The sequence below is a fragment of the Canis aureus genome, chromosome 2, assembly GCF_053574225.1.
Source record: "Canis aureus isolate CA01 chromosome 2, VMU_Caureus_v.1.0, whole genome shotgun sequence".
NCBI classification, from domain to species: domain Eukaryota; kingdom Metazoa; phylum Chordata; class Mammalia; order Carnivora; family Canidae; genus Canis; species Canis aureus.
In genome coordinates, this window is record NC_135612.1 from 69,256,652 (window position 1) to 69,272,627 (window position 15,976).

At 42.4% G+C, this 15,976-nt stretch overlaps 1 long non-coding RNA gene across 1 annotated transcript; it reads left to right on the top strand.

The window, feature by feature from the left end:
- The first annotated feature begins 742 nt into the window (after positions 1–742).
- LOC144301337 (uncharacterized) lies at positions 743–13,951 on the top strand. Its single transcript, XR_013368155.1, has 4 exons — positions 743–1,030; positions 2,951–3,006; positions 3,413–3,672; positions 13,594–13,951. It is a non-coding gene; the product is annotated as an uncharacterized LOC144301337 (long non-coding RNA).
- Positions 13,952–15,976: the final 2,025 nt, after the last annotated feature.

Sequence of the window (15,976 nt, forward strand, 5' to 3'; positions counted from 1 at the left end):
ATCCTCCATGCAAAATTGATAGATGCTGGGATTTCTAAACAGTTAGGGTTTAGATACCTGAAGAGGTAAGTCATTTCAGGATTTATGAAAGAAAGAGGAGAGGAAGGAAAAGAAAAATGGGAAGGGGGGAGGAGGGGGAGGGGGAAGGAGGTGGAGGAGGGGGAGAGGGAAGGGAGAGATCAGGAGGGAAGGAGGAAGAAAAAAGACAGTAACCAAGTGGGGCACTTAATTGACTTTTTGTTCACATCAGTATTTCATCCTTGGCCAGCAATTATGCACTTGGAGTTGTTTACCATCCTGCAGGGATTTCTCAATAGTTCCCTGTGAAGGATTCCTCCGTGCTCCTCAGCGGAGAGCCAAGACTCCTCCCAGCTGGGAGGCTCCCTCTCTTTGCCTGCAGTCCCCCTGAACCCTTTCCAGAACCTGCTTCTCTGGCGGGCAGCCAGGGGCTCCAACAAACACTGTTTTCTCAGCACAGAGACCAGGTACCTTTGTACAGACGGGCGGCTGAATCTCTGGAGCAAATCCAGGAGAGATACTCATCCGAGCTGGTGTTTCTCTAGACAACACAGGGCTGTGTCCAGTTGGCTGAGAATCTGCTGGATTTCAGAGTGCGGCACCAAGTTTTAGTTCATCTATTCATTGGCTCTGTGATTTGAGACAAATACCTCCACCTCTCTGAGGCTCAGATTTCCTTCTCTGAAAAAGGTCATACAGCTAGAGTTCTTTAAGATCTTGGCATGTTCTAGAACACTGTGACCTCTCTAGAGTGAGAACAAGAGGGGAGTTTGGTCTGTTCCCTCCCCTGTCTATTCTTTCGCTCCCTTCCTCCCTTCCTGTTCCTTTCTCCCTCTTTTTTCTTTCTTTCTTTTTTTTTTTCTTTCTGTCATGTGCCAAGATTCTAAGTTAACAGGCTGCTTTAGCTGAAATTAGTACCTTAGATTTTTTTTTTTTTTTTAATCATCCTGGGTAGGAGCCAGAGAAATGATCTCTGAGAAGCTGTGACCATGTTGTGATGCTCTTCGACGAGGTAACTGGAGGATGCCTTCGCAGCCGCTCCCTCTGTCCTGAGAGCCATCTATACACAAATCTTGTTCTCAAAAAGTCACTCCTGCCATCCAGGAGGTTTAAGTGGGGGCATTCAGCAGTGATTTGAGAGTGCAAGCCATTTTTCACTTCACACGAGACCTTGATCAGTCATTCTCTAGTGGGGGAGGCTAAGTCTTCTCTGTCTTGGTCTCCAGGGAAGCCTGGCCAGGACCAGCAAGAGGGTATGGATGTAAGCTGTGTGCAAACTACACTGTATCACTGGGGAAAGGGAGATGGTGCTTGAAAGTCTGTTTTCAGAGATTTTCATGCAGGAAAGGAGACATGGAGAAGAGCAGCCCAAGGAACTGGTTTCATGAGAGATTCTGTGGCATTGGGGGAAGATAAGGGCTTCTTTGGGGCCTAGCAAAATATAGCTCCCGGTGCATCTTCCAGTCCCTATTTTCCCTTGCCATATTGACAGCAGGGACAAGTGGCATGGAGACTGCAGGGCTGAAGTCCCTGGGTGCTCTGAGGATTTTGTGTGAGCTAGAAACAATTTTTTGCTTCCAAAGTAATCTTTGAGATTCAGGGGCGCTGCTATTGTAGAAACCTTAAGTTGTATGATACAACCTGAGTTTAAGCAGACAGACAACCCACAAGGCAGTGACGGTGGGCTGTTCACTGTGAGCAGGTGAGAGGCTCCTGTTGGGGGTGGAAGAGAGAATTGGAAGATGTTGGTGAGAGGAGCTGAGTCGTGCAATCAAGCTATAGGGTTTGATGAACAAAACGTAAATATCATCTTGCTTGGACACAGAGTACATGTCTGTGGTGAACCTTTACATTGTGAACCTTTACATTGACTCCTTGGAGGTGAGGAAATTGAAGCTGGGGTTTGAGCCCAGGGCCACCTCCCACGACAGCAAATTCTCCCTATCACACAACACTGAACCTGTCCTCCATTTTTCTCTGCTCCGCTCCCTGCGCCTGCATGTGCATCATTTTAATATATGCATTTAATATATGCATAATCATAGCACATTATGTATCTCACTATCACTACATTAGAGGCAAGGGACCTTTCCTGCCAAAGACCCTAACATATTCATGGCATACGAAGCAAAAGTTAATATTTGGAATACCTCAAGCTTAGGTCCTCTTCCTATGAGAAATACTTGGAGTTGAAAACCCTTGAGCTCTTGTTTCAAAGCCATGGAGCTAGTAGAATTGAGAGGGTTTCAAATGTGGAGGAATTTGTTTTTCCTTGGCAATCTCATCACTCAAACAACCTCTAGTTTTTAAATGCTACACTTCTGTGATGTACTCTAGACTGTCATTAATAAACATGAACTTTTTAAAAAGATTTATTTATTTATTAGAGAGAGAGAGAGAGAGAGTGCTAGTATGAGTGAGGGGAGGAGACAGAGGGAAAAAATCTTCAAGCAGACTCTGTGCTGAGTGCAGAGCCAGACCTGATGTGGGGCTGGATCCCAGGACCCTGAGATCATGATCTGAGCTGAAACCAAGAGCAGGACACTGAACTGACTGAGCCACCCAGGAGCCCCCATGAGTAGGTTTTTGAGGTTTACATAAATGTCAGTAAAGAGGGGATGGGAACAGATAGCAGAAAGCAGAAAGCAGAAAACAATTGAATGTGTCAGGAGCTCCAATTCCATGGCTGGCTGCCAACTGCATGGTGTTCACCTTACCTGTGCTGTCTGTGATCTTCACAGGGGATCCACTCCCTGCTTGCATACCTTGCTGGCTGACCATTGATGGAAAGGAAGTTTGCTTTTTGTTTTTGTTGTTGTTGTTGTTGTTGTTGTTTGTTTGTTTGTTTCTGAATTCAGCATTCAAGGTCTTTTGCAAGTTTGGCCTGACTTTACTCTCCTGTCTTCTTTCTCTACACCTCCATGTAACTTAGCCACATTTCAAGCCACGAGAGTGCCAGACACACTATCTGGGAATCCCCAACAGACCGTAAGTTTTCACATCTCTATTTCATTTTTACTAGAAATATTTTCCTCTTCTTGCTGCAGTGATCTATGTGACTTTCAGAGTCCAGCTGAGATACACCTTGTGGATTTAACTTCATAGATAGAAAGATAGCATCTTCACATCTCCCAAGTAGATTTTAAGTGTCAGCCTGAGTCTTACCATTCCATTCCATGTCCTGGTCACTTTTGGCCAGAGTCCCCAACCAGGCAAAACCCAGCACTCTACCTGTGTCACCTTGTTTTTCTTTTACCTCACATGGCACTGACCTCATAGCAGGTGATCAACACATGTTTCTTGAAAGAATATCTGAATAGCTAATAGAGAGTGGCTAAATAATGTTGTTCCTCTACCTGCCAACATTTAATATTTCTTTCTCCACATCTGGTAGAGGATTTGCTATGGAATCCAGTGGTGCCAAGGACAGGACAGAGGGAGCCATTTGCCCTGGGTGCCGTCACTGATGGGCACATTGTCTGTACAGAGTTTAAAAACAATAGTGAAAGAGCCCAGATGTCCATCGACAGATGAATGGATAAAGAAGATGTGGTTTATATATATATGATGGAATACTACTCAGACATCAGAAAGGATGAAATCTTGCCATTTGCAACGACGTGGATGGCACTAGAGGGTATTATGCTGAGTGAGGTAAGAATCAAAGAAAAGCAATTATCCTATGATCTCACTAATGTGGAATTTAAGAAACAAAAGAGTGGAGCATAGAGGAAGGGAGAGGAAAATAAAACAAGACATAATCAGGGAGGGAGACAAACCCTAAGAGACTCTTAACTCTAGGGAACAAACTGAGGGTTGCTGGAGGGGTGAGGGGTGGGGGATGGGGTGACTGGGGGATGGGCATGAAGGAGGGCATGTGATGTAATGAGCACTGGGTGTTGTATACAACTGATGAAGCACTGAGCTCTACCTCTGAAATTAATAATGCAGTAAATGTAAATTAATTGAATTTAAATTAAAAAAATAGTGAAAGCAAGTAAAAATAGGTCTGGTTTTTATCACTAGCCTATATTGGCAAAGCTAACCCCCATCAGTGATAACATATTCCCCCATAGAGACCCCTCTCAGCCCCTCCCCCACTTGATAGGCCACCGCCCAGATCGCTCCTAATTTACTCCCTGGCAGAGTGCTGCACTCCTGTGCCCTGTTTTGGCAGGGCTTTCTCCTTTTTCTCCCTGCAGGCTCAGGGTGTGATCCTGGTGTGATCCTCAGTTCATCCATCAGTTCATTCTTTTTCTCATTTGACATGTATTTATCCAGTTACTAGGACATGAGAGGTATTGGGGTATTGGTGCACAAAGATGAACAGGAAGGAGGCAGTCCAGGTCTTTTGGAGCTTGAGTTCTAGTTGGGAGCACAGAAGATAAAATGTCCGTAGCGTGCATGCACACACCATTTTAGGGCTGACTGCTGTGCTGAGGATAGAATTCCAGGATGATGTGATCACAGTGGAGGAGAGGTGCCTTTAGATAGGGTTATCCATGCCAGTGACCGCGTCTGGGGCCAAGTAAGATGTGGGTTGAGGTCTGAGTGCTGAGAAGAAGCCAGAGACTTCTGAAAAGTTCCGAGGATGGAAAAGGTGCTGTAGGACAACCCATACGAAGCACCTGAAAGAGGTCGGGGACTTCATTTGTCTGCTGGCTTCTAAACCCCAATCTCAGGTCCATCTCTTAGCTCAGCTTTATTCTGCACACACTCCCGAACTTTTGTCTGGGTGCAGAGCAAAGACTGGCAAAGAAACAGAATGTGCTCTGTCCCAGTGCCATTTCTCTGCGGCTGGTACTTGGTGGTAGAACTGAGCATAGGAGCACAGACAGAGGGTTTAGTGTCTCCCTCCTCAAGCATCGTCTCCAGTTCTCCATCATAAGGCCCAGATGAACAAAGGATGGAGGTTCAAAAGCTCCCCATCACATCTGGAATTGTGGCTCATAGATTTTGAATCCATTCAATCACAGAACCCTCTGACATTATCTCATGTAACATCTTGATTCAGCAGATAAAACAAGTAAAGCCCAGAGAGGTTGAGTTACTTCCTTGAGTTAACAAATACATTATACTTCCTAAAGCAGCAATCAAATGCTGAATGGTGTGAATGGTACTTCATGCCGACTGCCTCTTCTCAAGAGTTCTAGGTGTTAGAGAAAAGAAAATGAGGTGAGGGGACTTAATTAGGTGGCTTTTAAAGAGAGTTTAAGAGGAAAATCTCTCTCTTTTCTGTATTTCATGTTCTCAAGATGTTTATGCCTTTTAAAAATACACAAGCCAACTTTTCGTAGGCACTTTGAGGGGCCATTAGTCATGTAGGTTAGATTTTGCTTGAATATTTTGGAAGCATCAGACCCATCTACATCATATCTGGCACAGTGGCCTACACTTCAAAACGTGATAATTTGAGCCTTTGGGTCAGTAACCCTGTGTGTAACTGGTTCAGCATCAGCCCAAACCACAAACCACACCAGAGAGAGTGAAGTCAGAACATCAGGCGTACGTGTACCAATAACCACCAACCTGCTGCAAGCTAAATGTTCTCCTTCTGTGGCTCCATGCTGTCACTTCAATTTGAGAAGTGGGAAACTGAGACGCCTGGGTGGCTCAGCGGTTGGGCGTCTGCCTTTGGCTCAGGGTGTGATCCTGGGGTCCTGGGATGGGGCTTCACATCGGGCTCCTTGAGGAGCCTGCTTCTCTCTCTGCCTCTGTCCCCGTCTCTCTCTCTCTCTCTCTCTCTCTCTCTCATGAATAAATAAATAAAATCTTTTTTTTAACCTACGAGGTTAAAAACCTTGAGGCCAAACCTACGAGGAGAGTAGGGACACTTGTCATCAAGGCCTGTAGTTCTAGGAACAGGAGGTAAAAAATGTATGCTCCCAAAAGGTAAAATAATTACTATGCAAAAATACATATAATTGCTCAGATACTCTGGGAATATTTTTAAGTTAATTATAATAAAAGCAAATGGGGATCCCTGGGTGGCTCAGCGGTTTAGCGCCTGCCTTTGGCCCAGAGTGTGATCCTGGAGTCCGGGGATCGAGTCCCACGTTGGGCTCCCTGCATGGAGTCTGCTTCTCCCTCTGTCTGTATCTCTGCCTCTCTCTTTCTTTGTGTGTCTCTCATGAATAAATAAATAAAACCTTAAAAAAAAAAAACAAATGACTATTCCACCTATATAATTATTAGATACTTAAATATATGTGTATATGTATATATGATTTATATGTATGTAATGTTTAACACTGTTATGGAACTCTTATAAATTAAGACATGCTCAGGCAGCTGGGGTGGCTCAGTGGTTTAGCGCCGCCTTCAGCCCAGGGTGTGATCCTGGAGACACCGGATCGAGTCCCACGTCGGGCTCCCTGGAGTCTGCTTCTCCCTCTGCCTGGGTCTCTGCCTCTCTCTCTCTCTCTCTCTCTCTCTCTCTCTCTCTCTGTGTCTCTCATGAATAAATAAACAAAATCTTTTTTAAAAAATTAAGACATGCTCATATAATCAAGTTCAAATGGTATAAACATTCTGGAAAGCAATTGAACAATAGGTATTAAGGTCCTTAACAATGAGTAGTCTTTTGCTGCCTAATTCTGCTGTAATGAATCTCTCTCCTGTTTTAAAAAGATTTATTTTATTGAGAGAGAGAGAGCCCACACAGGGGTGGGGGAGGGGCAGAGGGACAGGGAGAGAAACTCCAGGCAGACTCCTTCCTGATGGCAGAGCCTGTCGTCGGGCTTGATCCCATGACCCCAAGATCATGACCCGAGCCGAAACCAAGACGCAGATGCTCAACTGACTGCACAACTCAGGTCCCCCTCAATGAATCCCTTTTAAGGAAATAATACTCAAAACCAAGACTTATGAGCAAAGACAGCATTAAAGCAATATTATAATAGTGATACTGAAAGCAACCAGACTATCTATTAAGACATATATATGCTATATATTTATATATATAATAAAAATGTTATTGATCATAAAATATACAAAATGAGAGATCTTGCTTGAATAGTTTATGAACAGCAGCCCATCTGGCATGCAGTCTGGCACAAATCCTGCCCTGGAGAAGACAGTCTCTAACTGTTAATATTCCAAGCCTTGGGGTCAGTAATAGTTTGTATAACTGATTCAGCATTAGCCAAGACCACAAACAAGGCCAGAAAGGCTAGAATTAGAGCACTAGCAGGGTTTTCATTGATGACTGCATCTTCCTGGCTGAGATATGGTTGTGCAGAAATTCTTACACAGTCCACAGTGCTAGAGGTGGATGATTGAATTTTTTGGTAGCCAGGATTAATTCTGAAAAAGAAAAAAAAATAATAATTCTGAAAAACAATAGAAAAACAAAGAAAGAATAACAAAGGACAACAATGGAACATCTTCCAAAGACATTCACCGTAACTTTGTTTCTAATAGTTACAGCTTATGAACATATCAAATAAGAGCAATCTACATATCAAATCACAGGATCTGCTTACATGTGGCAGAGACATCACATGGTGTATCATGTCATGGAGGATTTTTCAGAAAGCTACATAAAAACACGGGGAAATGCTTATAATGTTAACTGGAAGATGCAGATGCAAGTGAATATATAACCGCAATAAGTAAAAACAAAAATACTTTTCTGTACCCTAAGAAGATTATAAGTCACTTAGAAAACTGGTAACTAGCTGATATGCATGTGGGAGGTGGTTTGCAGATTTCTACCTTTCTTTCCTTTTCTCTACTTTCTCCTTTTTCCCACCCCCCCACCCCCCCACCATGGCTTTCTTACTGGTCATTTAATGAAAAATTTAATAACATTAAAGATGTATTATTCATCTTCAGAGGAAGCCTGAGCACAGTCAATTGAGGACAAATTAAAGGCTATCATGCTTCCTACGACCCACTCAGGGAGGGTGTGTAGCCTCACAAAGGTACACACGCGGAGAATGTATTTTCTCAAGAAGTGGTGAGGACAGAAAACATAAGTAGGTTGTTAAAAGATCTGGATGATTTTTTTGAATGGAAGGCATACAAAGGATGTTGAGCCCAGCAGCATATTTAGGGGAAACACTTTAGTGTGAATTTGATTTTTTGCAAAATGTCTCTCAAAATATTAGTCAGAAAAGCTTCAGTGTGAAAGTGGCAGTGTCCAGATTTTTAGGTCTCCATTAAGATCTAGTACATGTAGACTTGAAGAGCTACTGTTCGGAAAGGTAGCTGAGACCCTTTTGTCTACGGCAAGGGATGGAACAAAGGGTCCATCACCTGGATAAAGAAGAACTTTCTATTAGTTAGGAACAGTGTGTGGCAGTCAGGGTACCAGTAAGAGACAGATAGAAGACTTAAGTTGGGATAACTTGAGCTGGGCTTATCTATGAAACTAACTACAAAGGTATGGATGGCCTGTGGGGAAAACCTAAAGAACAATGTGATAACTTGGACCAATAAGAAGGATAGGATAAGACAATTATAAGTATCCACATCTTGAGAGGAGCAGTGACTTCCATCAGGTACCCGTCTGTCCTATAGGCACTTAGGGCAGCACTCAATGAAGCAAGCAACCTGACTTCTCTCCTCCCGCCTACCAATATTCTGCTGGATGTTGCCTAAATATATTGGCTAAATCCAACAAGAAGCAGGAATAAATTCCATAGAGATCAGCCTCATGGAGAGAAACATTGGGTAGAGAAGGAGGAGTCAATCTAGAGCCAGACAGAGGGTAGACTAAACACAGTCCAAGAAAGGAAAGGCTAACCTCGTGAAACACTTTGTTTTTCATCATTGCTGCTTGTGAAGAGAGGCCGAAGGACCATTTCTTTGGGAAATCTAAGCAAAGTGTGGTGTTTGGACCAGATGACTTAGAATTTTCCATTTAATTCTGATACTTTGTAATTCTAAGGCACCTCAACTGAACTAGAAGCACATAAATAACCAATACAAGTGCAATTGCTTATTATGGTCACTAGCCTCAAGTCAGGAAAATTGAGTTATTTTTCCCTTTTATAGAGCAATAACCTTTTCTAGCATCCATGATGACTTTCCTTAGAAGATTTTTGCAAAGCAATAAAACCAATGGTATATTTAATTGAAGTGTAAAGTGATGTTGATGATCAACAGGCCCAACCTGGGATGAATATGTAATTAGAGTTCTTTAAGTGTCACCCAAAGTCCACTGTGTATGATAAGTACATATTAATAAGAACTAACATATATTAGGTGCTCACCATGTTCCAGGCACTGAGCCATTCACTTTATATTAACTCATTTGATCCTGCCAGTAGTCTTTTGAGCTATGTACTATTGTTGGTTTCTCCTTCTCTATGCACAAAGCAGCCAGGGAAAGGTACTGCTCAGTTACCTCATTCTAGGACGTGCAATTTGCTCATAGTCCCAGCTGCTGACCCCCCTGAATCCACTACCATGTCTGATAAAACCACACTTCCCTTGGGCTACTTCCAACCCAAAGACCAGGAATGAAGGGTATTCCACTTCCATTCCAATGAGATGCAAAACTCCTCCAAAGGGTCACTGGCCCAAGAGTACCTTTTAGCTGAGCCAAACTTTCCCTGAAACTGTTACAAAGATCCTTCCTCTCTTCTTCCTTCTCTTTTCTCATCTTTCACAGATATCAGACCCCACAGAAATCTGCAGGTTCTCCTTACTTTCTCCTACTCCCTCCCTGTTATAGATTGAACTGGGACTCCCTCCACAATTCATATGTTGAATTGTAATGTGACTACATCTGGAAATAGGATCTTTAGGAGGCAATTATGATTTAATGCAGCCGTAAGGGTGGACTCCTTAATCCAATAGGACTGTCCTTTTATGAAGAGGGAGGAAGAAGGAGAAGGAGAAGGAGAAGGAGAAGGAGAAGGAGAAGGAGAAGAAGAAAGAAGAAGAAGAAGAAGAAGACAGAGGAGGAGGAGGAGGAGGAGGAGGAAGAAGAAGAAGAAGAAGAAGAAGAAGAAGAAGAAGAAGAAGAAGAAGAAGAAGAAAAGAAGAAGAAGAAGAAATTAAAATGATATAATTAAAAAATAATATGGAAGAGGAGGAGGCAGGGAAGAGAGAGATCACATTTCTCTCTCTGCCATGTAACTACATGGCAAGAAGGAGATCATCTGAGAGCCAAAAAGGGTGTTTCCACCAGAAACCTGAATGCACAGCACATTGATCTTGGATGTAGAAGTCTCCAGAAATTGTAAGAAAATAGATTTCTATTGCCTAAGTCATCCAGTGTGTGGTAGTTTATTATGGCAACCCCAGGCTGACACTAATACACTCCCTCAATAAATGTCTTCACACGTCGAACACCACATTGGCACCAGGTTCTCAGTGGATCCAAACAAGCACAGGCACCACCAGGAGTTTCAGGGGCTTGCCTAAGTTCATAGACCCTGGGTTTGGCAAAGCTGGGCCTCAACCCCAGGCAGTTGGACTCAAGGCTCTACCTGCTTGCTCACTGGGCTACCCCACCTTGAATCAGTGATTGGCTTGACTTGCCTCGGGGCACTTTCCGGGGAACAAGTTCTATCCTCTTTTAGCCAAAGCATTTCTGCCCTTACCTATTTTGTCTGACTTGAAGGCAGACACTCATCTCATCCTATCCGAGACTTCTTCACTCCAGCAAACATCTCTAGTACTTTCTATCATTCTTTGTGAGGACACAGGCCTCAGATGCCTCCTCAGTCCCCCTCCTGCTCTCCAGTGGCAAGTTAGACAGAATTGAGTGTAAATGGGCTCCAAAGTTCCCAGCTGTGAAATCTCAGACACACTGACCATCGTGAAGCTTTGTTTAATTATATGGAAAAAAAAAATGAGACTATCCATTCCTAACTCCTGGATCACTTGGAGGATTGAGTTAACATTTAAGGACCTAGGACATCAGCTAATATATAAAGCCATCTATAAACAATAGATCTGGGCAGCCCTGGTGGCCCAGTGGTTTAGAGCTGCCTTCAGCCCAGGGTGTGATCCTGGAGACCCAGGATCGAGTCCCACATCAGGCTCCCTACATGAAGCCTGCTTCTCCCTCTACCTGTGTCTCTGCCTCTCTCTCTCTCTCTTTCTCTCTGTGTGTGTCTCTCATGAATAAATAAAATTAAAAAAAAAAATATATATATATAAACAATAGATCCCACCCCAATTTGGACCCATCTTTTGATTTATTTGAACTGGTGGCTGGTAAATCTGTTACCCAAAAGTGCATAAAATATTTTCAGTTGAGATGATGGCCTTTTCTACTCCTCTCTCATGCTGAGATTTCCAATAGACAAACTCAGGACATTCTATTCAGCAGCTCTGCCTAGTGTTGACATTTCCCCTTATGTTCCTGTGAACCGAAAAGAAACATGGTTATTTCCTAGCTTGGTCATCTCATTCCCAGAATTTCCCATGAACTTGGTAATCAAGCCCTGACGAGTGCCTGAGTTAATGCACAGCCTATGTGAGAAGTGGCTTGTTCTGGGAATGTGGGGGTGGAGGGAGAATGACTTCCTTAACTATTTCTCACTACTATCTAATCTTCCATGAAGCACATACAGCTTTCCACCATTTCTAATCATTCTTTATCTGAACCCATGTTGAAAAGTTGAAAACCAGTTGTTTAGGAACACCCAGGTGGCTCAGTGGTTGAGCATCTGCCTTTGGCTCTGGTCATGATCCTGGGGTGCTGGGATCAAGTCCCACATGAGGTTACCCACAGGAACCCTGCTTCTGTCTCTACCTATGTCTCTGTCTCTCTCTGTGTGTCTTTCATGAATAAATAAATAAATAAAATCTAAAACAAACAAATAAACAAACCCAAACAGTTATTTAAGCTATTTTTAAAATCAAAAATAAGAAGTAATGTGCTGTCCTGAGAATCAAGTGACCTTCAGAGTAACATAGGTGAGAATTTCGTCTGCTGCTAAGGAGCTGATTTAGATGATTTCCTTAACTTTTCTGTGTTTGTTTTCTGCAACTAGAGAAGAAGAATGATCTTCCTTTTCCTGAGACCTCTTGTGCGGCTGAAATGGGGTTAGGAACCTAAACTACCTCGGTGCCAGCCTGCAGAGGCACTCGTGTGAATGGTCATCGGTGCTGTGCATGCGTGAGCCCAATATTTTCGTGACTCTGGCACCCACACCACCTCTTCGCCTTTCAAGATGTTAGTTATTCAAAGCTCTTCAGGGTTTTTGAGAGCTTCCAATAGACAATTTCCACTGTTTTATTTCTAAGAAAGTCTAGGTTGTCTTGTTAGAAGTTGGAAGTTCCACTTATGATTAATATCATCAGTAGACACTGTTAGAGGTTTTTGTTCATTTGTTTGCTTATTTCAAGTAAAAAGAATTGTTAATTCTCTCCAATAAATGTGGGCTTTGTTGAGAAATCAAATTTTAGTTCTCACATAATATTCTTTTGGCTGTGTTTATTTCCTTGCTTCACTGATCTTTAAACTGATCTTTTGGAATTTACGAGAACACCTGGAAAGCCCCATTGGATTGTCCCTTGGTTATTACCTGTATTGCCAAATACCTGTGGCAGTTACTGTTTCCTGTCACTCACTATATGTTCTGAATGAATGACACTATTTTCTGAAGTACAATGCACTTCATCTAATTCTTTTTTTTTATAAGATTTTATTTATTTATTTATTCATGAGACACACACACACACACAGAGGGAGAAGCAGGCTCCATGCAGGGAGCTTGATGCGGGACCCGATCCCAGGTCTCCAGGATCAGGCCCTGGGCTGAAGATGGTGCTAAACCACTGAGCCACCCGGGCTGCCCATAATTCTTTTTTTTTTTTTTTAAATCCAATTATTTCTCAAAAGTGATCTTCTTGAATATGTCATCATGTCTAAAAATCGTTATTTTAGTTTTTTTTTTTTCTTTCTCTAGATCACTCTTCACGTGTCTCTTTTAATGACAAGTTCTGATGTTGGCATGCATGTGTATGTGCTTGTAAGGCATCATTATTCCTTCATAAGACCAAGCTTCCAGATGCTTTTGGCCGTTGAGTAGATCATGATCAGATGTGCCCTTGACTGGGGTGCAAGGGCTCTGTGATATGTTATAATGGGTGCCTTTTATGTACCATAAGTTTGTGCTGATGGTTCTTCTACATACTGTAATATGACAGCTCAAACTTCTTTTCCGCATGTGTCATCCACTGAAAAATAAACTGAAAAATAAATAAAATATTTATTTTAGGCCCCTGAGAAGAATCTGTAAGTGCCAATTCCTGCCTTTGCCTTTCTGACATCCTAGCTTCTGAGTGGACTAGGACATCCATCTAGAACAAGACACGTCCTGTGTCTGCACTATTTTTGCTCAAGGCAGGACAGGTGTCAGCAGCCTCAGCCCCTGACTCCAGCAGGAGTCTAGAGAAGTGGTAGTGATCCTGGAATTCTGCTTCTATCACTTGTTAGCTCTTTGAACTTGGACAAGTTAGCGCATCACCAGTAAAATGAGAACAGTACCTATTTCAAAGGCTTACTTTGAGGACAAACTGTGGTTCTGTTACACGTAAAGTTCCTGACACATAATAAACCTCAGTAAATGTAACTTATCATCATTATTATCTTTCCTCTCCTTCCAGGTGGCCCCTGTTATTACGCTGAAACCCATCTACTCTGTTCCAAGCCTGCCCTCATTTTTGTGCAAAGAATTATGATTGACACATGGGGGTCAGACTTCATGGGGCCATGCTGAACCTCATCACTTCTTGGTGACTTTAAAAATTTATCTCATCTGCAACTTACTTTCTTAGGTGTAAAAGAGGTGTCATATCACCATTAGTGGTGCTATTAGTGGTGCTGTAAAGATTACATGAGCTAATTTTGTTGTGTTTAATAAAATTCCTAGGTACCATTGGTACTCAATTTTTTTTTTTTTTTATGAAAATTAGTGCCAAACTGAGCACACATAGGTAAAAGTTTTGAACCAACAGAATATTGGATCTGATCTTTTAAGAATCCCTCCCTTGTGGTCACATGCTGGGGATCACTCTTGCTTGCCTGCAGCAGTCAACCTGCATTCTCTAGCATTGTATTAGGTTTTGGTTTTGGTTTTGGTTTTTATAGGCCACTGTTCTAAGAAACAGAGCCCTCACTTTTCTTCGGAGCCTGGGAGTACAGAACAGATATCACAATCTCTGTTCTTATTGCTTTCCATAGAACATCACAATTCACATAGGGGCACTAAATGCATTAACATGTGGAAAAGTGAAACTCTGCTAAATAAATATTCATAAAGCACAATTTGCCAAATGAATATCTGTGCTAAGTGAACATGCATAAAATAAAACCTCATTGAACAGGTACAGAATTTAACCAAGTTATAAAATTCATTATCCAGTGAGTACACTCATCCATTAACAAGTTAATCAGCTTTCCCTGCTTTAAAAATGAATTCATAACCAAAATGGCTTATTATACTGATCTTTCCTCATTGAAGACTATTAATATAGGAACATCGAATGTGGAGGGAAAGAAGGTAGCTAGCATTTATTTTTCCTTTTGGTTTTAATTGGTTTAGTGACAAACTGATGCTTCAGTGAAAACCCTATGTCAGTTGAACGGTAAGGAAAAGATACAACATGTTTTAGTTTTGCTGGTTTTTGTCTGTTTTTGACATTTCCTAAATGCCAATGAGCATGTCTCATTTAATTTTTTAAAGAATTTATTTATTTATTTAGAAAGAGAGAGAGAGCAATCACATGGATGCATGAACCGGGACAGGCAGAGGAAGAGGGAGAGAAAGAATCTCAAGCCGACTCCCTGCTGAGCAGAGACCAGGGCAGAGCTTGATCTCATGACCCTGAGATCATGACCTGAACTGAAACCAACAGTTGGATGCTCAACTGACTGGGCCACTCAGGTTCCCCTCTCATTTAATTCTCCCCCCTGGTGGGGGTAGGAACCATTAACCATTTTAACTGGCTTATTCAAGGTTATGTGGCACAAGTCCATCTCAGAGCAGGGACTGGACCAAGGGCTGTCTTACTGGAAGCCTGGACTCCCTTTATTTAACACCCTGCCAAGCCGCCATCCTAACTAGGAACAGCCCTAACTGGTAGGTGTTAGACAAACTCTAGGAACAAATCTCTCTTATACGTGTTTGACTAAGTTCACAGACTTGCTGCTCAAACCTGCAGTCTTAGGATAGTGTTCTTGGTAATTTTACTCTTGTCAACTCAGAGCACTGATTTGAACGCAGCTTCCTCACACTGGAATTTCTTTGGGTTAAAGTGAAGGGGAACACAGAGGTCCTCTTCCTTAACACGAGCTAGAAATCAATCAGGTTCATCTTGTTGAAGAGCAACAATGCAAGCATTTAAGGAATGTCAAGGTGATTCAGGTCATAGGAATTCAGAGCTTGGTATCCACCACATGTTCACTACCCTCATCTCATAAACAAGGAAATTGAAACTGTCTCTTTTATTGGCCAATTTGAGAAGCTTGGAAGTAAGAATAAATACTTCAATGGTGTTTTAAGCTGAAGCCATAATCATGATTATAGGATGAAGTGTGACTCCTAGAATTCGTGTGTTGACGTCTTAATATCCAAGATCTCAGAATGTGACCTTATTTGGAGACAGGGTCTTTATAGAGGAAACCAGATTAAAGTGAGATCATTAGGTGACCCTAACCCAATGTGACTGGTGTCCTTATAAAAAGCGAATTTTTTGACCCAGAGACATATAGAGGGCAGAGGTCGTGAAGATACAAAGGCAGAAGATGCTGGATGAGCCTGACCAGGCTGCCATAACAAAGTACCACCGACTGGGGGTGAAGGTGTAAACAACAGTAGTTTGCTCACAGTCCTAGAGGCAAGAAGTCTGGGGTCAAAATATCAGCAGGGGGGTTTGTCTGAGGCCACTCTCCAGTCTCATAGTTGGCTGTCTTCTTCCTGTGTCTTCACATGGTCTTCCCTTTGTTCTAGTCTCCTCTTTACAAACTGTTGAATCAGGGTCTACCCAT